Here is a 23,499-nt window from a genome sequence, read left to right as displayed (position 1 = left end):
AAAACATCAAGAAGACATTTTAAATGCTCTTTTACTCATGTCATTCACTTTTGGCCACAAATGCTCCATCCAATATATAAGTGAATGCCATAATCACTTTTCTATTTGTGAGTCCTGTTCACATGGTTTATAAAAATTACTTTTCACCCAAGGTCTGCTGCATGGCTGCCCTTGAGAACTCTAAGGTCATGTAGTATTTACAGAACTGTGTTGCTTCCTTAGCTTTGGCGGTGGCTTAATGAGTTGTTTTAGAAGTTCATTTTCTTCTCACCTAAAGTATACATTACTAAATGATCTCTTTCTAATTACTTTGTTGCTATGTCCATTACATGCCATAATTTCACTTTGTGCACCATTTGTTAGCTGCTTTAAAGGGGAAAATGAGCATGACCTAGTCCTGCTTCTGATTGCTAGGATTGCCTCGGTCATCTAAAATTCACTAATGAAGGAAAGCTACTGTGCATCTGGAACCCCAATGAAACAAAGCAGAAAAATTAATATCTTGACAATTATAAAGAGAGAATGATCACATTGTAAGTTGAGACTGTTACCAACGTAGTCAGTGTCAAGCAGCTCCAAGGAACTTTCTCTTATGAGGAGTGACCTTGTCTCTGTCATTGCAATAAACCTTATTGTTATGTTAAATTTTTCATAATAATTATAGCTTAGATAGCTTACTTTTGATAAAGATAAAAGAAAGTTATACTAGGCTGTCTTAAATCTGCATTGCATGGAAAATCTTATTGTTTTACTTTTGTCCTATCATTTACAATTTTTAATTACATGTTGATACTGTACTTTTATTTATATTCCCAATTTATACTTATATTACATATTTATTCTTATATATTATATTATATATAAATAGTATATATAAATAGCATATATGTATACTTATATTCCCAATGAGCATACATTATTGTACAAAACAATGGTTTTCCTAGAAACATATAGTATAAATTGTTCATATTCACATGTTCTATTACCCTTTATTTTCTTTGCTTGAATGTTTGTTTGTTTTGAGACCGGGTGTTACTATGTAGTACAGGCTGTCCTGGAACTCACTATGTAGACCAGGCTGGCCTAGAGCTCACAGAGATGCTCCTGCTTCTGCCTAACAAGTGCTGGGGTTAAAGGCATGAATTACCTGTCTTTCATTATCCCGTTTTAATTCCTTATATTCTCTCTCTTTTTCTATCCTATACTTCCAAACTCTTTCTCTCTATTTTCATGTGTTTCTCTTCCTGAATCCCATACATAAGAGTAAATTGGAGACCCTTGACTGTGTGCATTTGGATAATTCTCTTTAACATGATGATGTTCATTTCCATTCACTTTATTTCAAACAATATAACTTGCCTCTTCTTTAAGACTGGATGAGCTCCAATGTGTGTACTTTCCAGATTTTTTTCTACTCATTCATGCATCTTTTGGACGCCTTGGCTAAGTATTTATCCTGAACCTTGTGCTGATTTTATCCTGAGTGGACAGTTTATATTGCTAACCAGAAGTGGATTAGGGCTCTCTCCCCAGATCCTATTGCATTGGTACTTCGTGCACTTCGCTTTCTTCCACTCTGAGGTGGAAAGATTCCTCATGTGGTTTTGATTTGTATTTTCCTGATAGAGAAGTGTGTACATGTATCTAATGAGAATTAATACTTCTTTGGAGAAGAACATCTCCCTCAGTTTGCTTATCTATTTTCTGATTAAGACATATAGAATTTGGGTGGTTGCATACTTAAGTCTTTTACATATTCTATATACTAACATCTTTTTTATACTTTTTTATACTTTAAAAAAAATTATTATATATAAGTACACTGTACCTGTCTTCAGACACACCAGAAGAGGGCATCAGATCCCATTACAGATGGTTCATTGTGAGCCACCATGTGGTTGCTGGGACTTGAACTCAGGACCTTCGGAAAAGCAGTCAGTGCTCTTAACCACTGAGCCATCTCTCCAGCCCCTATACTAACATCTTGTCAGGCCATTTTCTCTGCTGTTGTAAGTTCTCTCTTGTTTATTTTTCTGGACTAAAGCAGGAAACCCAGAAATCAAATTGCATAGCTACAGACTGTTGACTTTTGGAAAATGTGCCCAAAACATACACTGGAACAAAGATAACTTTTTCATCAGTGGTGGGAGAAATGCTAGATATCCACATGTTGCAGTACGAGCCACGGAAGTTCATGTAACAGGTTCTCGGGGACAAGAAAGAATATTGATACACAAACTACTAGTTCGAACACTGACTTGTTAGTGAGGGATTATAATTTCCATTGGCTTTGTCATATGTAAACATTGTAGTCAGTGATGGAACAATGAGAAAAGATGTTAAATGTCTGTTATCCTAATTTCATATCCAAGACACAGGAAGGATGATTAGAATGAAATAAGTAAGGATCATTATTGATTCCAATAAAGTGGTCATGGTTAGCCTTTGTAATGAGAGGAGAGTCACAGCTATGTATATGATAATGTAAAGGAATATGTTTTTAAAGTTGCCATAAAAGAGGTAAGGTGGCAATATGGATATATATATATATATTTAAAGAACGGTAAGAGGAAGAGTGAGGAGGTACAGTATGTGAAGCCAGAGATTTACAGGAGGCAGAGATACATAGTGGTTTCCAATGACTATGACACTGAGATAGAAGGCCTCAAAAGCCTTCTGCAGAAGGCACTGTGCTCAGAGCACAGTGCTCTGAGTTGCAGTTCTGAATGGAAATGAGTGGGAAGTGCTCAGGTTAGCTGACTACAGAATAAGCTACAGAGTTAAGTAGGAGTGAATAAGAGCAATGGTAAGCACACAAAGGACAGTCTGAGGCTGAGAAATAACCATGAACAGCAATGTTCAAATTAGGTGGGATGATTCTAACAGATGACCCAATAAGGCAGAGTCTATTATTACGTTGAGCAATAAGAGCTCACTGAATTGGAAGTTAATCTTTGGATGTGCTTTCAAAGTTCCTTTTATAACTTTAACTGCTGCCTCCAGATAGCATTTAAACAAATGGTAGCTTAGAGATAGATGAACATATTTTAACATTCAACTAGAAATCTATGCTTTGTTTTTAGAGAAACATAATGGGACTGCGGATCTCAATGAATATGTAATATCATGATGTCCAAATACAATGTAGATACAAACAATTTAGAGTCTTTAACATGCCAGGTGATACCAAAATGAACAGAACCATTCTTCTTTAAAGAAAAATAATGCTATTATTTTAATTGTTACCCCCAAATCTTTCTTAATCTCTAAATATGAATTTAATTTCACTAGACAAACCTTTCTTCAAGATTACCATTTGTTGTGTGATATATTTATTAATCAGCTGTGGGTTGTATTTGGTAGAGAGAAGCATGCTCACTGTTCATTTCTGGGTGAAAGAAACATAACCATAGCAGCGTCAATATTTCTGTAGTGATTAAGTGAAAGGCTGTGCAGAGAACTTTGCAATTTTGTGTTTAAACTTCACAGTTCTCTAAGAAAATAGACATTACTATTCCTGTCCGGTAAGGAAGCTAAGATCTAGAAATCAGCTTCCATGTATCCCTGACATCAACTACATGACAAAGCTTAGGTTTGATTTTATAGCAATATATTTCTAAAACCTATATTCATAATCGTTGTGCAAGAAAGAACAAAGCTTCCTGGTCCGTGGGGCTCTTTCACTTTAGCTTTGTCATTATTGAGCTCTGTGCTTTGGAACTGATCCAAATCTCAACAGACTCTAATGTATGAACACCCATACATACAACACGGGTGTGCACAAACCTTGCTTATCACTCCAAGCACCTTCAGTTTTATTGTATCCCAATGGCCATTCATCAGCCAAATGAGTCAAACTTGAACTTTAGGACAATATTAAGAGCATCCATGCTTTACAAGACAAGCTACCCTGTATTCTGATTGCAGAAGGAGAAAGTGCTATGTTGCCATAGTTTAAGTCCCTTAGGATTTTCATGTATAGAAATAGAATCTTCAGACAATAGTGAGTAATGTACACACTCAGTAGGACATGCCCTCTTGCTTTCTATGCTACCTTAAGAAAATCAATCATGGGTCACCTGCTGTGTATCAAGTACTTCCCTAGTTCCTGGGCAGCTAGCTTTCCTACATGCATCCTGGAGATGCTCTTTCAGTTTTAGCAAGATGACTGCTACCATATCTGCAAAATAAGCAAATGAGCCTAGTCTGCTGCACAGTCATCTTGTTTGGGAGCATGGCCTCGTGAAAACCTGGCATAATTTTTCTCATTTAATGGAGAAGAATCATTTTCTGCCTTCCTGGATCACCATCTGCATATAATGATATGTTTGCTGTCCTTGGGTGTTTTAATAATGATGTATTTCCCCAAAAAATGATTAAAATTTTTAAAAGCTTGAAAATGTGTCAGCAAATAAGTTTATTCCTACAAAACACACTGAAGTATTTTGAAGAAGAGTAATTTTGAGCTGGATATTTCATTTATCTTTCCTCAAAATATGCCTGTTAAAATTATTTATAATAGAGATGAAATTCATCTCTGCTTTCTAGATATTATTTATTTTACTTTTATTTTTGTTACTGATAGAGAAGCACAAAATATTTGCTCTGTATAGAAAATAGTATAAAACTAATATTATTTTATGAAGATAAAATTATTAAACATTCATACTCTAGCTTTGAAAGCAATGTACAATGGCTAATTAAATTGTTCTAAATACATTAGCAAACTAAAAAAATTAGAAAACCAAATAGTTGTATAAATAATTTTGTGCATATATGTGTGTTGTGTGTGTGTCTGGTGGAAATGAGAATGTATTATACATGTATATCTGTTTGTGTGTGTGTATGAGAATGCAGTTGTACTCAAATGAAAAGCAGAGGCCAGCCTCATTATTAGCTTTCCAGAATTCTTCTTCCTCCATCTCTCATTTCTATATAGCCTAACTACCACAGCAGTCTTCATGTAGATTCACAGAATTCAAATTCAGGTTCATTCATATTTTGCCAGCAAGTACTTTAGTCACCAAGTGATCTTTATTGTCCTAAAAGTGAACAGTTCTAGGGAGGAGTCCTATGGCATATAAGAATTATTAAAATTCTTTTAATGGAATGGAATAAGGAGAAGATGAAATTACAAATGATTTACAATTTTTTACTAACCTTCTATCAGTTTGGCATAAAAGAGTAGACTTCAAAAGAGCTGTCATATCTTGGTTAATTTTTGTTGCATAGTTTGAAAATAGTAAATGCATTTGTCTGAAGGATCTGAAGAATGGCAGTTACATCTTCTTAGAGTATGATTAGTAACTTCTCATTGCTTACTAACATAGTGGAGACCGTGGCGTGCCATTATAGGACCAGAATGCCAGCTCATAACTACTACCAGTCTGATCATAGAGACCCAACTCTGATAATATAGATTCATCACCATTTCTTGTAAGTTGCATTTTCATGACACATAAAATTGGAAATTAAGTTCCAGTATATGATATTTGATATACGTATTCAATGTGTGGTACCCAGCACACATTGTGGTAACATCAAATTCATCTTGCTCACTACCATACTGAGCTAAGAAACCCACTCAGGCTGCAATTCGGGAACCAAAGATTGGAGACATTGCATAGACCTGATGCTGAATGAGCTGCTCAAAAGAGATAAGAAGTCTAATATGGTTCAAAACGTGCTCCTAGTAGAGGGTGACAACTCCTATCTCAGTTCTGATTTTTGTATCCTTTTGCTGAAAATTACTTTGAATCATACCCACATGTATGATTTATTGGGCACCCAGAGATTTCTGACAGAGTTCAAGTAAATGCATAATAGCTTTCCAAGGCTACCATAGCCAAATACCATATGCTGATAAATAAAATCAATCAATCAATCAATCAATCAATCACTCTATCTATCTATCTATCTATCTGCAATTGTTCAGGATATGATTCCCACATCAAGATCATACCATGATTGGTGTCCTGGGTAAACTCTTTCATTAGCCTTCAAGTTGCCATCTTCATATGACCTTTCTCAGTGTTTATAGAGAGTATTTGCTTCCTGCTCTCTCTTTTTTATTTCTGACAACCCTTGCTTATAAAATTAGGGTCTCACTCTTAAGACTTCATTGGGCTTTATCTATCAAAACAAAACACAATTCAGTTCCCTCTTCCAAACATAGTCACTTTGGAGGTGGGAGTCTGAACATAAGATCTAGAATGACCACAGATCAGATCATGATAGCTGGAGTCTCCCTCCACATTGTCTCCTTCTGGGAGCCCTTCATTTCTGCTTTGTCTCTTTTGAAAACTTTCAACACTAAAATTCTGTCTTTTCTACAAAAGCTCCACTTCCCCAAATCATGCTCTCATTATAGTCCTCTGTTGGGAAACACCAACAAGGGCAAGGAGCGGAACCCATACTAAATTTTAATTCCCACTGAAATCTCTCTGGCTTTTCTGATCCTCCAGAACGTTCACAATGATTATATAAAGTTGCTGTCTGTAATTTCTTGTTCCAGCCCGAATTGATAATGTTTGTCACCTTTACCACCATTGGTTAACATGCTTGTAACCTGGTTAATGCATCACATCTTGCATACCTTTTGGCTATGTATTCTATTTTGGCAGATTTATTATTGTTGTTATTACTACTATTATTATTACCATTTTTATTATTGTTATTATTTTACTTATTCAATTTATGTCCCACTCTTCCCCCTTCCAGCCACCCCCCAACAGTTCTTCCCGAATTCCCCCTCACCTTCTTGTATGAGCAGGTAGGAGCCCAATGTGTATTCTACCAACCTGGCACATCAAGTCTCTGTAAGACTAGGTGTCTTCTCTCCCACTGAGGCCAGACAAGGAAGTCTAGCTAGAAGAACATATGTCACACAAGTACAGGCAACAGCTTTGGGGATAGAACTTACTCCAGTTGTTTGGGACCTGCACGAAGACAAAGTTGCACATCTGCTACATGTGTTTGGATAATCCTAGGTCTAGCCCATGTATATTCTTTGGTTGGTGGTTCAGTATCTGAGACACTCAAGGTTCCCAGGTTAGTTGACTCTGTCAACCTTCCTGTGGAGTTCCTATCCCCTTAGGGTCTGCAATTCTTCCTTCTGTTCTTCCATAAGAGTTTCTAAGCTCCACCCACTGGTTATGGGTGTCTGCATTTGTCTGAGTCAGCTGCTACATGCAACTTCTCAGATGACAGCCATGCTAAACACCTATTTGCAGGGATAACAGAGTATCATTAATCATGTCAAGGATAGGATGGGTCTCAAGTTGGGCAGGTTATTTGTTGGCCAACATCTCTACTCCTGCCCCCATGCCAGAATTACTTGTAGGCAGGATACATTTTTGGATTGAAAATTTTGTGGATGAGTTGACATTTCTATTGCTCCCCTGGGGTTCCTGCCTGGGTACAGGGGTGACTTCTTAAGGTTCCATATTCCCAATGTAGTAAGTCACAGCTAAGGTCACTTCCACTGATTCTTGGGCACCTCCCTTATCCCTGATCTCTGTCCCATCCTGGAGATACTCCTCACCTCATCACCCCCATCAGTTTTAGATTTCCATTCATTTTCAAGGCCTTCTAGCCAGCTCTCCTGTCCTTCCCACACCTGATCCTGACTCCTTCGTTCCCCTACTCATCCCTCCACCTTTCTAGTTCCCTCCCTCTTCCTGCCTCTTTTAACTACTTTATTCCCCTTTCTAAGTGCGATTCAGCCATTCTTGCTCATGCAATCCTTGTTTAGCTTCTTTGGGTCTGTGGATTGCAGCATGATATCTGTATTTTATGGCTAATATCCACTTATCAGTGCATACATACTATGCAAGTTCTTTTGAAACTGGGTTACCTCACTCAAGATGATATTCTCAAGATGGTTCCGTTTGCCTGTAAATTTCATGATGTCTGTGTTTCTAATAGCTGAATGGTATTTCATTGTGTAGAAGAACAATATCATTTTAATCCATTCTTCAGTTGAAGGGCATCTCTGTTGTCTCCAGTTTCTGGCTATTTGGAAGAAAGCAGCTATGAACATAGTTGAGTAAGTGCCTTTGTGGGATGGTGGAACATCTTTTGGGTATGCTCAGAAATGTTATAGCTGGATCTTGAGGTAGAATAATATATTACCACTTTTCTGAGAAACTGCCAAATTGATTTCCAAAGTAGTTGTATAAGTTTGTACTCCCACCAGCAGTGGATGAGTGTTCTGTTTGCTTCACATTCTTGCCAGCATCTTCTATCAATTGAGCTTTTGATCTTAGCCATTCTGACCTGTGTAAGATGGAATCTCAGTTTTTTTATTTGAGTTTGCCCAATGATGAAGGACTTCGAACATTTCTTTATGTGCTTCTCAGCCATTAGAGAGTCCTCTATTGAGAATTCTCTGCTCAGCTCATTTACATTTCAAATGATATCTCCAAAGTTCCCTATGCCTTCCCACAGCTCTGCTCCCCAATCCACCCACTCCCACTTCCTGGTCCTGGCATTCCCCTGTACTGGAGCATATGTGCCCCATTTTTAAATTAGGTTATTTGGGTTATTTTGTTTATCTTCTTCAGTTCTTTAATATTGGATATTAGCCCTCTGTCAGATGTCTGGTTGATGAGGATCCCTTGGCGATCTGTAGGTTGCCATTTTGTCCTATTCACATTGTCTTTGCTGTAGAGAAGATTTGCAGTTCCATGAGGTACTATTTATCAACTTGATATTGGAGTTCTGTTCAAGAAATTGTCTCCTGTACCAATGCATTCAAGGGTATTTTCCTTTTTCTCTTCTATGAGATGTATCCAGTTTTATGTTGAGGTTTTTGATCCACTAGACTTGAGTTTTGTGCAGGGTGATAACTGTAGATCTATCTGCATTCCTCTACATGTAGACATTCAGTTTTACCAGCACAATTTGTTAAAGATACTTTCATTTCTCCACTTTATGGTTTTGGGTTCTTTATCAAAAATCAACTGACCATAGGTATATGGATTTGCTTCTGTGATTTTGATTTGATTCCATTGATCAATGCATTTCTTTATGTACCAATACCATGTGGGTTTTTATTTTTTAATCTCTAGTGCCCTGTATATTGCTTGAGGTTTAGTGATGATGATGTTACTACTGAATTTCATTTACTCTTCAGGATTTTTTTGGCTATCCTGGGTTTTTGTTCTTCAGTATGAAGGTGAGAATTGCTCTTTCAAGAACTATGCTGAAACTTTGATGGGGATTGTATTGAATCTGTAGATTCCTTTTGGTGAGATGGCAATTTTCAATATGTTAGTCCTACTTATCCAAGAGCATGGAATATCATTCCATCTTCTGATATCTTATTCAATTTCATTCTTCTGGGATTTAAAGTTCTTGTCATATAGATCTTTCACTTGCTTGGTTAGAGCTATACCAAGATATTTTATATTATCTGTGGCTATTGTAAAGGTGTTGTCTCCGGAATTTCTTTCTTGACCAGTTTATCATTTGTATAAAGGAAGGCTACTGATGTCTATGAGTTAATTTTGAATCCATCTGCAGCTGAATACTGCTTATCAGCTGTAGGAGTTCTCTTATACAATTTTTGGGATCATCTATGTTGCTGAGGGACCATATCATCTGCAAATAGCAATACTTTGAAGACTTTGAGGAGTTGTAATCTGTTGATCCCCTTTGGTTGTCTTACTTCTTTGGCTAGGACTTCAAGTACTATATTGAAGTTCTCTGAGAGAGTTCCTGGTTTTAAGGAAATTGCTTTAATTTTCTCTCCATTAACTTGATATTGGTTATTGGCTTGCTGTATATTGCTTTGATTACGATTAGTTTGTGCCTTGTATCTTTGTTCTCTAGAATACTTTTAACATGAAGGGAGGTTTGATTTGTCAAAGGTTTTTATTCAACATCTAATGAGATTATCATATGATCTGTTTTTCTTTCAGTTGGTTTATATGATGGATTACCTTGATAGATTTCTGTATATTGAACCATCCATGTGTCCTTTAGATGAAGGCTTCTTGACTATAATAAATAATATTTTTGGTGTGTCCCTCAATTTTTTATGAACATTGATTGAAAAATATTCAATAAAATACTCAGAAGCCAAATAAAGTGTTTGTGCGGTTTAGGTGTCATGGTGCTTGTGGCTTTCAACTTCCTTAGTGTCTGTTGTTATATCTCCCATTACATTTCTGATTCTATTTATTTGGATACTATTGCTTTGTTTTTTAGTTAGTTTGGCTGAGGATTTTTCTACCTTGTTAATTTTTTCAAAAAACCAGCTCTTGGTTTTATTGATTCTTTGCATTGTTTTCTTTATTTCTAACTGATTGATTTCAGTCCTGATTTTGATTATTTCCTTCCTTCTACTCCTCTTTTGTGTGCTTGATTCTTTTTTTTTTTTTTCCTAGAGTGTTCAAGTGTTCTTTATCACTGAGGTGTGTTTCTTCTATGGAGCAGAATAATGTTCCTGTTTTCACATCCACTCTATTAGCTTGTGTCTTTTTATTGGGTAATTGAGCACATTGATGTTGAGAAATATTAATGACCAGTAATTGTTATTTCCTATTATTTTGATATTGGTGGTGGTGGAGTGTGTGTGTGTGTGTGTGTGTGTGTGTGCATGAGTGCGTGTGTGTGTGTGTGTGCATGCATGCCTGTATGTCTGTCTCCTTGTGTGTGCAGTTTCCTTGCTTTTGCTGGTATGGAATTATGTATTTCCTGTATTGTCTTGGATGTAGATATCCTCTTTGGATTGGAGTTTCCTTTCCAGTATCTTCTGTAGTGTTGTATTTGTGCATAGATATTTGTTGAATTTGGATTTATCTTGAAATATCCTTATTTTCTCCATTTACGTTGATTGAGAGTTTGTTGGTTATATCAGTCTTTGTTGGCATCTGTGAGTTTTTAGCTGTTGTAAGATATCTGTCCAGGCCCTTTTAGCTTTTAAAGTTAGCTTCTCTGTTGAGAAGTCAGGTATAATTCTGATAGGTCTGACTTTGTATATTACCTGCCTGTTTTCCATTGCTGCTTTTAATATTTTTCTTTGTTGTATAGATTTTGTTGTTTGATTATTATGGAGTGGGAGGATTTTCTTTTCTGGTACAGTCTAATAGATTTTCTACAAGCTTCTTACATGTTCATAGGCACCTCTTTCTTTAGGTTGGGGAAGTTTTCTTCTATGATTTTGCCTAAAATATTTTCTGAGCTGTGACTCTTCACCTTTTGCTATTCATATTATTATTAGGTTATGTCATTTTTTCAAGGATAGATAGAGATAGATATTATATATTTTCTTTATTTACATCTCAAATGTTATCCCCTTTCCTACTTTCCCCTTTGAAAATCCCCTATCCTCTTTCCCTTCCCCCTGCTCCCCAACCTAGCCACTCCTGCTTCCTGGCCCTAGCATTCTCCTATACTGGGGCATAGAACCTTCACAGGACCAAGGGCCTCTCTTCCCATTGATGACTAAGTCATTCTCTGCTACATATGCAGCTAGAGCCATAAGTCCCACCATGTGTTTTCTTTGATTGGTGGTTTAGTCCCAGGGAGCCCTGGGGTTACTGGTTAGTTCATATTGTGGTTCCTCCTATGGGGCTGCAAACCCCTTCAGCTCCTTGGGTACTTTCTCTAGGTCCTTCATTGGGGACCCTGTGCTCCATCCAATGGATGGCTGTGAGCACCCATTTCTGTTTATGTATTTTTATAGTGTCCCAGATTTCCCAAGTATTTTTGGCCAGGAATTTTTTAGATTTAACATTTTCTTTCACTGATGTATCAATTTCTTCTATTGTATCTTCTACACCTGAGATTCTGTTTTCCATCTCCTGTATTCTGTTTGTGATACTTACTTATATCTGTTGCTCCTGTTCTCTTCCCTCCACCACCAGGATTTTCACTCTCCAGGATTCCCTCAGTTTGTGTTATATTTATGGCATCCATTTCCACTTTCAGGTCTTGCACTGTTTATTTATTTCCTTAACTTACTTAATTGTATTTTCCTGTATATCTTTAAGGGATTTGTTTCCTTCTTAAAGAGCTCTACCTGTTTGATTATATTTTTCTGTATTTCTTTAAGGGATTAATTCACTTTATCTTTAAAGGCCTCCATAATATTTATAAGTGTATTTTAGATCATTTTATTGTGCATAGGTTCTGTTAGGATACCCAGAGCTTGCTGTTGTAGGATAACTGTGTTTTGTAGGTGTCATGTTGCCTTGGCTTTTGCTGATTGTCTTCTTTCAAGGCCCTTTAGCCATTTGGATGGCTTTGGTCCCCGGATGTTCCTATAGTAGTAGGTATCAGGAAGGGGGTTAACTTTGATGGTTCTAGTGTGGCATGCTTTTTATGGGTATCCTTGCAGGTCTGTTTGGTTAAGCATCAGCAGGTTTGTATGCTTCAGGAGCTGTAGATCAGATGAAAGTGGGCAGAGAGGTGTCAGGAGAATGGAGAGCCATCTGAGCTATCAGGCTGCTCAGGGCAGCTTGACATGCTAAGGGGACTCAGCGAGCAAGAAAAATGGGTGAGGGAAGACCACCTTACCTGTATGGCTCAGGCTCAGCAGGTCTGAGGATGGTAGAAGGAGAGGTAGCTATAAAATGTAGGCTCCATGCATAGCAGGCTTGCTAGGGCAGCTAAGCTTTCTCCAGAGGACTCAGTAAACAGGGAACAGCTACAAAATGAAGCTTGATCTCATGTCTATGTCTTTGTTTCTCTCTCTCTCTCTCTCTGTGTGTGTGTGTGTCTGCATTTCTGTTTGTCTGTGTGTTTCTTTGTATATGGCATGTCTCTCTGTAGATGTGTCTCTGTGCACATGTGTGTCTGTCTCTGTGTCTGTGTATATATGTGTCATTGTGTATTTGTATGTCTGTGTGTCTGTGATGGTCTCCATGTGTATATCTGTCTACATATGCCTCCATTCACCTGTCTGTGTGTGTACATGTGTACGTATTTATGTGTATACATGTATGTGTGTAGGTATGTGTCTTGGTTTTTCTCTGTGTATATATTCTCTCTGTGTGTGTGTGTGTGTGTGTGTGTGCATGTGTGTGTATGCATCTATGTCTCCATGTGTGTATGCCTGTGTAGTATATGTCTGTGTTGCTATTGTTGTTGATGTCGTCTATGTGTCTCTATGTCTGTGTGTCTAAGCATACGCATGTGAGCACTATTTATAATAGCCCAAAATTAAAAGAGCCCACATGTCCATCAACAAATTATGGACGTTAATGTTTATAACATATAGTGTAGTATTTTTTTATTGGATATTTTATTTACTTATATTTCAAGTGTTATCTCTTTTCCCAATCCCCCCCAGGAACCCCCTATCAGTGTAGTATTTGTAAGCCTCAAAAATTCATGACTCAATGCTCAAATTTATAATGCTAATCAATTCTGAAAGCCATATACTAATTTAAAGAAAACAAACACATCAGAATACACATTGTTTGGTCCCATTGGTTCGAAATATTTAGAGTAGATAAATGCATAGAAGCAAAAGATGGATTGGTGGTTGCCAAAATTTGGGAGGAAAAAATGGATGGTGGAATAGTTAAAGGTTGAGGGATTTTAATGTTGAAGTAAAAGAGATGTTTGGGAAGAAGGAATAGAAATTTAAAAATATTTTTAGTTTACCAAATAACCCCAAATTGCTCAGTTTAAATTCACTCAGTATGTGAGTTTTATCCAATATGTATTCCACATGCCCCAAATGATCTGACTCCTTGCAGCCTTTTCTCAGTCTTTGAATCTAGGGATGTCCATATAAACCACCACTCTAAGGAACATATACACAGCAAACAAATAAAAGAAAAAGGGTAAAACAATGTGATAAAATAATGAAAAATAATAGAGAATAGAAATGTAAGATCCATATTAACTCATTACCTACACAGCATAAAAGAAGCAGAGAACAACTAGGAAACATGGCAGAGAAAAAAAAAACAAAAAGGAAAAAAAGAGAGAGGAGGGAGGGAGGAGGGAGGAGGGAGGGAGGGAGGAAGGAAGGAAGGAAGGAAGGAAGGAAAAAAGGAAAAGAAACTATTGGAAATCCTAGAATTAAATGACAATAACCAAGGCCTGAAGTAAAGAATGTGATTAACATGTTAAACACAGATAAAGAGAACACCAGGAAAAAGAAAAACTCATTAATAGAAAATATCAAGAATGAAAGGAATGGTTTTGATTTCATTTAGCTGTTGCTATTCTGTGTATTATCTTGCAAAACAATGTTCTTGGGGAAAATTTTCTACAGAACAATGGTATCCAAGTGAAATGAAAACAATTTCTCATGCCACATACAAAATTAATTCTAAATGAATCTCAGTAGTAAAAAGTAAATGCTGAAACTACAAAACTAGACAGATAAATCATTCTGACTTGTATAAGGCAAAGCTTTTCTAAATATAACACTAAAATGTTTTGTTTATTTATATAGTTAGTGAGTATGAAGTGTGTGTGTGTGTGTGTGTGTGTGTGTGTGTGTGTGCACATCTGTGTGACTGTTTGTGGGAGTCAGTTTTTGCCTTCTATTGTGTAGATTTCATAAATTCAATCCATATCTTTAAGGTTGATTTTAATTGTTTTTATTCACTAAGCCATCTCACAGGCTCCAAACTAAACTCCTATGCGACAAATATAAACTCATATGAATTTGATTTAGTTGAAATTAAAAGCTTTAATTACTTAGAATAATATAAAGCTATAAGTATACCAAGAAAGTGAAGAAAAATATTGCAAACTCTATATCAGAAAATCTGTGGAAGAAAAATACACACTGAAAACCAAGGAGACATATAACCTAAATAAATTTGAGAAAATAATTTGTGCAAGGAGTTCTTCAATGAAGATGAGAAAGGACCTTAAGAGCCAATAAAACTGTTAGCACTGTTAGTCATTGGAGAATTGTAAGTAAACAAATAAACAAATAGTAAATGAGAAATCTAATTCAAGTTGGATGTCTATAAGAAAAGATTCTGTCTATAAGAAAAGATGTACAGAATGTCTGTCACTTTCATCTAGAGAAGGACTATGAGCTGGCTTATGTTCGTTTCAGCTAAGTTACAGGGGTTGCAATAGTTGTAGCCATATTTCCGTAAATTTGACATCTGTCTATTTCTGATTCATGCTTTCAGATAAAATACAATTCTTTCACGTTTCCACCCACAGTGTCATTTCTGTGAGAGCACCTTACTTTGGGGAGATGCCGAAGTGCAAACTTCCTTCTAGCTACAGAGGAATGCCACATTTCTGCTCAGCTTCTCACTCTCTTAAGTGCTTCTTGCTGAAAAGCTGTTCCACACATCTGACTCCCTTACATGGGTGTCAGCACTTACGGTTCAAAGCTCACCATTTCCCGTGTTTTGTCAGCTCTCTATCTAATGTACTCAAACAAATGATTTGTGTGTCTTGTCCATGTCTTTTTGCTGAAGCTAGTATGAAATTTATTCTGTTTTTATGTCACACGTTACCCATACCAGAAGTTCTTCAGTCTATTTTTCAAAGTTAATTTCAGTAACATTTTAAAAGGTTAAAGCAAAATTGGGTTTCAGTGTATTGTAAATAAAATATCAACAACCAACCATAGTCTACTGGATCACAAGAAACTGGTTCACAGTTTGTTCCAATTCAGCAATTTTGTCTTGATTCTCTTACTTCCTCAAGAATATCCTCTTCCTGTTCCTTGGGTTGGTTAGGTTTCTATGTCAAACTTTGTAATTTTTTCCTTACCTTAGAACAATACAATCAAAGCATTTCACATCATTCGTACTTACATGTCTTGTCTTTGGTCAGCTATTATTTTCTGAAAATGACCTAACCTGTCCAGTCTACAAAAAACACCACCATTCATTTTATCCTTTGCAAAAACCACCCTGCCTTTATTAAAACACCTATCATGATACACTATATTTTGTATTTTCATTTGAATTTCAATTCAACTTTGTGAATCACCTCCATGTCTTTGTTGCAGCAAATGATGCCTGCCAAAAAAAATCCACTCATTAAGTAGTAGTTTAATCTAAATAGAAACTACTCATCAACTGGAGGCCTCATGGCCCATGACTCCAAGTGAATTAATTATATTCTTTAACCCTCACCTTCTCACCTTTCATCTCAAGTGAGGACAATTATCATAATAGTGTCCAGTGCTCTCTGTTAATCAAATATTAAATACAAATCTATTCCACACCACAAAGGCACCCAATTAATTTATTTTCCTTTCTTTCTTCCCTTCTCTTTTATTTTTCCATTTTTCTCTGTGATAAAGAATGTAAGTATTAACTTTGTGACATACAGTGATTGTCTAAGGAATCTAGTAAGGGGTTATTCAATACAATAAAATCAAAGAATAGAGTAGAGTATTCCATATTTCTTTAGAAAATATGTAAATTTGATACTTTTTATATCTTGATAAATTAAAATTTTAAGAAAACCTTTCTGTTTCTTAAAAATGTCATTAAATATATGAAAATGCAAAATAAAAAATATTTTTTCCCTTCATTTTTAGGTTTGGCCTTAATTTGTATGTAACAACAGCTTTGGAAAAGTAGCAAAAACTTTTGCCTCTGCTGTGCATTCATTGCTGGCTGTTTTCCTTCTGCCTGTAGCTGCTCTGCTCTAAAGTGAATGCATTGCACGATGTGATAGCCTAAAAGTGAGGTAGACAGAATACATTTCCTGCAGTAGCTCCACAGTGCACTGCAGCTAAATGTTCTGTGCAAATATTGCTATTTATTATATACAGCTTGCCTATGATTTATGCCATGTTGGTGCTGAGATGTTATGGAAATCCTATTCCCATGCATCCTATTATTTCTTCTTAAGGTGTTAAGAAGAATTTCACCAAGTGGATCTCATTATTGCAGACCCATTGAGATTGGAAGCTTCCTTCCACAAAGGAGCAATGCACTGTTATGTGAAGACTGGTGGATCTCTAGTCGGCTGCAGCTGAGATACAGAAAGCATGGTAATAAGTGCATAATAGATCAGCAATTGGAAATACTTCTTTCTTGACGTTATACACCGTGTGTGTGTGTGTGTGTGTGTGTGTGTGTGTGTGTGTGTGTGTGTGTGTGTGTGTCTATATGTGGTGTGTGTGTGTTTGTGTGTGTGTATTTATATTCAATGTTCATCTACTAAGGACAAGTTAACTGCCTCAAATTGTCTCTGTGGCTGACATCTGACAATAAGAACATTAAATTCTTGTTTATTTGGAGTTCACACAAAAGCCTGTACATTTTGTTTTATTTGTAAATAGCAGGCTCACTACATATCCCTTACACTTACATATTTTGTGCCACCATCAGAGAGAAAGAGAAAGCATAAAAGTACTCAATGTGTCATAGACACAGTCATTATTTCTAGTCCATGTTGAAAATTACCAGAGTCAACAAGGATATTGAAATCTTTAAATTAAAGCCCCAAGATAAATCAGCATTAATAAGCATTGCTTTCCTGTAGATGTGATGCTGAAAATCTATCAAATGTGAAACTAGAACCAAATATGCTGTGGAGTTAAATTTAATGCATCCTAAGAATTCTGTCTGAGGCAGACACACTGCTTTTGTTTCTGATACCACTTCATTATAATTAGAACTGTCTGAAAACACCAGTTCTCAAAGTAGGGGATTGTTAATGCTGTGAGTTGATTTTGATAACTGTTAATGATTTTTTTCAGCTGAAGGTGTTTCTGAGATAAAAGATGTTTTTATTTTATTTTCATTATTTTCTTTAAACACAGAACTTATAAATCCTGATGATTTGGGGGATCTATTGGCATACAACAATTTTGTCCTTATAAAGAAAAGCATCAAAGTAGAAGAACTTGATTACAGTATCAGAGACTTGGTGTGCTATCATCATGGTAGAAAGCATGGGGGCACATAGGCAGACATGGTGCTGGAGGAGCTGAGAGTTTTACATATGAATCTGCAGACAACAAGAAGAGAGAGACACTGGGCCTGGCTTGGGTCCTTAAGCCTTAGAGACATACTTCCTCCAATTGGCCACACCTCCTAATCCCTGTAAGTAGCAATAACCCCTAGTGATCAATCATTTAAATCATGAGCTCAGGAGCCATTTTTTAAACTACATCATCAATATAAACAACTGCACAGTATACTTATTTTTCTAGGAGTGTGTTTTACTCAGGATGATTTTTTTTCTAGTTTCATCCATTTGCCTGCAAAATTCATGTCATTTTTAAAATTATTTATTCTTTCATATAAGATTTCCTTCCTTCTTGTCTCAAGTCCTCCCCTGAAAGCACTCTCTCTACCAAGATCCACTCCTCTTCTGGTTCCCTTTAGAAAAGAACAGGCCTCCCAGGAATATCAACCAAACATAGCATATCAAGTTACAATAAGACTAGGCCCATTTCCTCCTATTAAAGGTGGACAAGGCAATCCGGTAGGAGAAAAGGTTTGCAAAATCAGGGAAAAGAATCAGAGATAGCCCCTGCTCTCATTTTTATATAGCCCACAAGGCCACCAATCTACACAAAGACATCATATGCAGAGGACCTAGGTCAGACCCATACAGGCACCCTAATTGTTGGTTCAACCTTTGTGAGCCCTTCTGAGCCCTGGTTAGTTGATTCTGGGGACCATTTTCTTGGGCACACAATATTTTTGAACAAATTTTCTCTAGTTACAATTTTGTAGGTTGTATTTTGTCTCCCAATCTGTTAGAATATTTTGGACTTTTGTGAAATTCACTGCCAGCAATTTATTTCATAAAAAGTTTCCTGTGTGTTCAGAATGTTCGGTATAGTTTTCAGTAATTTATGATCAATTCATTCCAAAGCATTCATTGGTTTTATCCACCTGTCTATTTTTCCTTTTATTAATTCATAATAAAATAAAATCAGCTATATCTGTAGTTTTCTTATGACATAACCAGAACCTAGTAAGCATTCCTGTAGGCATTGATTTTTAGCCATTCAATCAATTTTAATAATCCACTGTGGAGAGATGGGTGTGGTGCTGAAATGCCCACTAAAACCCATTAGCTTCCCATGCAAGAAATATTTTCTGGGAATGGATCAGTTATAGAAATACAGACAACTAGGGAGGGAGTTGTGTTTCCCCTTTACCTATGAAATCAAAGCCCATCCAAGTGTTATGCCTTTTCAAAATGCTTCTTGTCAGTAACATGTTTCCTTTGTTTCAAAACCTAAGAGCTCAATGATCTAAGAAAACCTGTACAGCTTTCAGAGTAAAACTTTCACATTGTGTGCAGTCTCTCATCTCTATAGTCTCTCTAATAAGAAGGTCTGTACCCTGTGAGCTGGTGAAGTCAGTTTTTACTGGTGTCTACAAGACCGTGGGAATCTACCTAACACCGCTGAGTCTGGATGGTGTCATCTGTAGTAAGCAATGCACACATCTGAGAATACAGACCTGGAGGTCCAAGGCTTAAGGATGCTCTGCTGGTGAGCCTGAAACCCAACCCGCCAGGACAAGTTGCTAGCTGTTTGCTGAATGTGTATCATTACTCTTTCTGCATGGGTATTTAAGTTATACATCTTGAACGTGATTTGTCTTAAAATGGTTCTTAATAATATATGTTATTAATTATATGTTATTTTGGAATCAGAAAAGCCTCTATGAATTCATACCTGTCCTTTAGTATCTAGACATAACAGCCTTTCTGACTCCTTAAAACTTGCTGTGCTTTGAACATAACCTTTCAAAATTCAAGTATTGAGAATGAGATCGCTGTAATGGTTGGTGACTTTAAAGATCGACTTAACCTTTTTGATTAAACACTGGACCCTCTGAGGCAGGCACAGAATAATTTTGAAATCACTATATAGCAGAAGAGGACTTGGAACTTCTTGTCCTCCTGTCTCCTCTCCTAGGTGCTGGGGTTCTAGGCATGTGCCACCACACAGAACTCCTCATTCACTTTTATTGTTAACTTTTATTTGTCATAAAAATGTCTTCTGTTCAAAGTGTGGTTTTTAAAGCCAGGTATTATGCTAGTCACCCAGTTCCCAATGTAATGGTAGTCCTGAGCCACATCCTGGCTGCAGCATAATAAGCAACCGTCTTTAATTCCTTAATTATTTTCTCTCAGATTCGTACATTTCAATTGTTTATTGCCTTTAATATTGCCTATTGCCTTCCCTCTGTTGTGATCTGACATGTGGAGCAGGCAACTCATTCCAAAGTTCATTTCTAAAATATTCCCTCCATGGCTTGTGCAAAAATAAGTAATGCAGATGAATATTACTAATGAAAATATTGGTCTGAAAATACTGCATACTATGTAATTCCAATATTCTGGCAAAAACGATTGATCCACTAAAGAAGCAATAGAAATGAAGATTTTAAAAGGGCATGACTTAGTGAGCTGTCTCAGAGGTAAAGTTTTCTTTACACGTCTGAAGACCTGGGTTAGATTCTCTGGCCCCATGTTGTGAACTAAAAGAAAACTCTGACCTCCATATCCATATCTGTACACCTATGCAAACACAAGTGTGCATGCATGCATATTCATATATATATCATCTAAGGTTCATTGCTACAGCCTACATAGAGCACCGAGGATTTACGGGTGTGGTATGTGCTGCTGTAATGGAGGGTAGATATATTCCCTACATTTAAAGCCTGCACAACTCCAAGAGCCACTCATTGTGAGCTACACACTTATTATGACAATCAGGTGAATATATTGACATCTGTTCTAACAAACATAACATTTATTATACCGCTTATAGAGTTTGGGAATTTAATGAGGGAGGGTATTTATATGTAGGGGCAAGAGAAATTTTGTTGTGGTCAATTATGTAGCAAATATAACAATCCTTTTGGTGATGTCTGTTTAGAAGAAATAAACTATAATTGCTATGAGGTAGAATCTCTGTGGGGCAATGGGCTATGTACAGACAGCCTGGTCTCCAGTGGAGCTTAGATCTTGAACCCCGGTGGGACCAGGTGGGTGGTAATTTCCACCTACATGGGACTGAAGGCATTAGATCATGTCTCCTGAAGCCCTGGCTCCTGTCAAAGTTACTGACCCCACAGCCTCCACAGGAGAGGTCTGTGGCTATCAGTCATGCAGACAATGTCCCAAGCTTCTGGCATTCTGGCTAGTCTCCACCCCCATAGTTACCTGGCAACAGCAAGACAGCCTAGCCTACTATAAGAGGGGCTGCTTGGCCCCTCCTCACTCTCTTTAAGCTTTCTTACTCTCTAGTCCTCTTTTTCTCTTTCCTTTTCCCCCTCTCTCCACGTGGCCAAGGCCTGCCTCTCTCTCTCTCTCTCTTCTCTTTCTACCTTCTCTCCTTTATCCCTGCCTTTCTACAATAAAGTTCTAAAACCATAGACTGTCTCTGCTCATCAAGGCTCGCAGTGCTTGAAGGATGGGATGGACTTTCTCCTAATGAGCGGAGTCTAACTTCCAACCAGAAGGCCATTCTGTGCTCCAGCCACAGACCTGACCATGGACTCTCAACCGCGTGGGAACCATCCAGTGCCCCCTCTCCCCATGCCCTCTCCTCCTTTCCTCCCCGAGTGCCACCCCGGGGCCCCTATTCTGTTCTCAGCTCCTCTGCCATATCCAGCGTGGGATGCTGGAGGCTGAGAACCTGGTACCAGGGGTTGCCCCTTGTCCACCACCTACCGTGTGTGGTCAGTGGCTTAACACAGCCAGATGCCTACCAGGGGCCGCGTGGAAAGCGTGCACAGTCCTCCCGCATCTGCCCGCCCAGAGCACCGGAACTCTGGCAGGACACAGGTTCTTTTCCACCCCTCTCTTTCCCCCACTCTCACAGCCCCACAGAATCTCTACTCTATACAGTCATCCTCATGATAGTCTTTGGCAGTCTTGCCTCTAAAACCTTTAAAGACCACTGGAGCATGCACAGTGACATCGCACACTCCACATGGCCAACGTGGAAGCACAAGATTCGGTGTTTTCCCTAGGGAGTACCATTTTTGCTTTAGCCCCGCCCTTGATGCATTTTCATCTTCCCTTTGGAATGGAGCTGTGATCTCTGAGCCTTGATATAGTGAATGTATACTATATTTTTTCTGATTCTACAGGAACTGCAGCCAACAGTTTGCCTTGAGTCTCAAAGGAGAATAGTTTTGAAAACTTCTAACAATTTTGAAACTAAGGGTATTAGAAGTCATAGAGATGGGCTGCATGCTGTATCTACCATAAGACTGGTAAAATTCCTCTATGGTGTTAAGTGGAATGTTATGGTTTGAAGAGATGAATTTAGGTATCAAGGTGACAAGAAGTGGATTTGTCACGATTAATTTTGATTTCCAACAGGACTAGCATAAGGAATACTGAGAACATTCATAAAGCTTGTTACAGAAACAATTATTTATGATGGAAATGGCTCAAAAATTGGCAAATGCCTTGCTAGATCATAATGTGATGATATTACTGAGAAATTAAAAAAGAAAAAGAAAGCCAAGTGGTGTTGTCTCATTAGAAGAAGAATGCCCTAGCCACCATGGGGTCAGCTTCTCTATACTGCTCTGTCCTCTGCATGCTAGTGCAAGCAAACTTTGAAGCTGAGAAACAAAACATTGCTGCTCTGCTTGAATTGCTTTTTTTCATATTGGGTCACAGCAACACAAAAGCCTGCCTGTTCTATTGTTCTAAATCAAGTATAATGTGAGCTTGTGTGTGTGTGTGTGTGTGTGTGTATGTGTGTGTGTGTGTATATACACTTACCTGTGTACCTGTGAGCATACCCACCTCCGTGTGTGTGTATGTGTGTGTACTTACCTGTGTGTATGTACCTCTGTGTGTGTGTGTGTATGCATGCCCATCTGTATACCTGTGAGCATACCCACCTCTGTGTGTGTGTGTATCTGTGTGTGTGTGTGTAGGTCAGAGGTTAACATCATGTACCATCATTTATTGCTCTCCATGTTTTTATGGCTAGTAACTAACTTTGTAGATTCATCTGACTTTGTTCCAGAGTTTTATGGTTACAGATATTAGCATTCTCTCTAGGCTCTGCCCAAAAGTTACCTGGCAACAGTAGGTAGGCCTGGCTTGCTATAAAAGGGGCTATTTGACCTTTCCTGGGTCTATCCCCCTTCCCTCTCTCTCTGACTCTCTTCTCTCCCTGACCCCTTTCTCCCTCTCCCTCTTTCCCCATCCCCTGTTCCCTGATCACGCGTTCCTGGCCAGCCTCTTCTCTTTCACTTTCTCTCCCTTCCTCTCTCTGTTTCTACTGCCTTCTCAACTCCCCTTCCCATGCCCCTAAATAAAGTCTATTCTACACTATACCCATTGTATGGCTGTTACTTCAGGAGGAAGGGATGCCTCAGTATGGACCTACTGAGGCACCCTCCCACCTCACCATATCTCAGTCTACAAGGAATATCTCTGACTCTTTTTTTATAAAACATAACAACAGATATATATGGCTATGCCCCAACTTTTTATGTGAAAAATGGGAATCTGAACTTGGACCTGACAATTCTTATATAGTGGATACATAACCCATTAAGCAATAGCCCCAAACCCAAAAGCATGTTTTTATCA

The 23,499-nt window shown here is 37.7% G+C and overlaps 1 long non-coding RNA gene across 5 annotated transcripts in view; it reads left to right on the top strand.

The window, feature by feature from the left end:
* Gm30620 overlaps positions 1 to 20,834 on the top strand; it is a 71,807-nt gene extending 50,973 nt beyond the window's left edge. For all 5 annotated transcript variants that reach the window (XR_386087.2, XR_386086.2, XR_001782523.1 and 2 more), the window contains one exon: positions 16,807 to 20,834. This is a non-coding gene — a long non-coding RNA (predicted gene, 30620). The remainder of the gene's footprint in view (positions 1 to 16,806) is intronic.
* The last annotated feature ends 2,665 nt before the right edge of the window (positions 20,835 to 23,499 follow it).

This window comes from Mus musculus, chromosome 18 (assembly GCF_000001635.26).
Source record: "Mus musculus strain C57BL/6J chromosome 18, GRCm38.p6 C57BL/6J".
Classification (NCBI taxonomy): Eukaryota; Metazoa; Chordata; class Mammalia; order Rodentia; family Muridae; genus Mus; species Mus musculus.
Note: the sequence above shows the minus strand (reverse complement) of the source record. Positions and strands in the feature narration are given on the sequence as shown.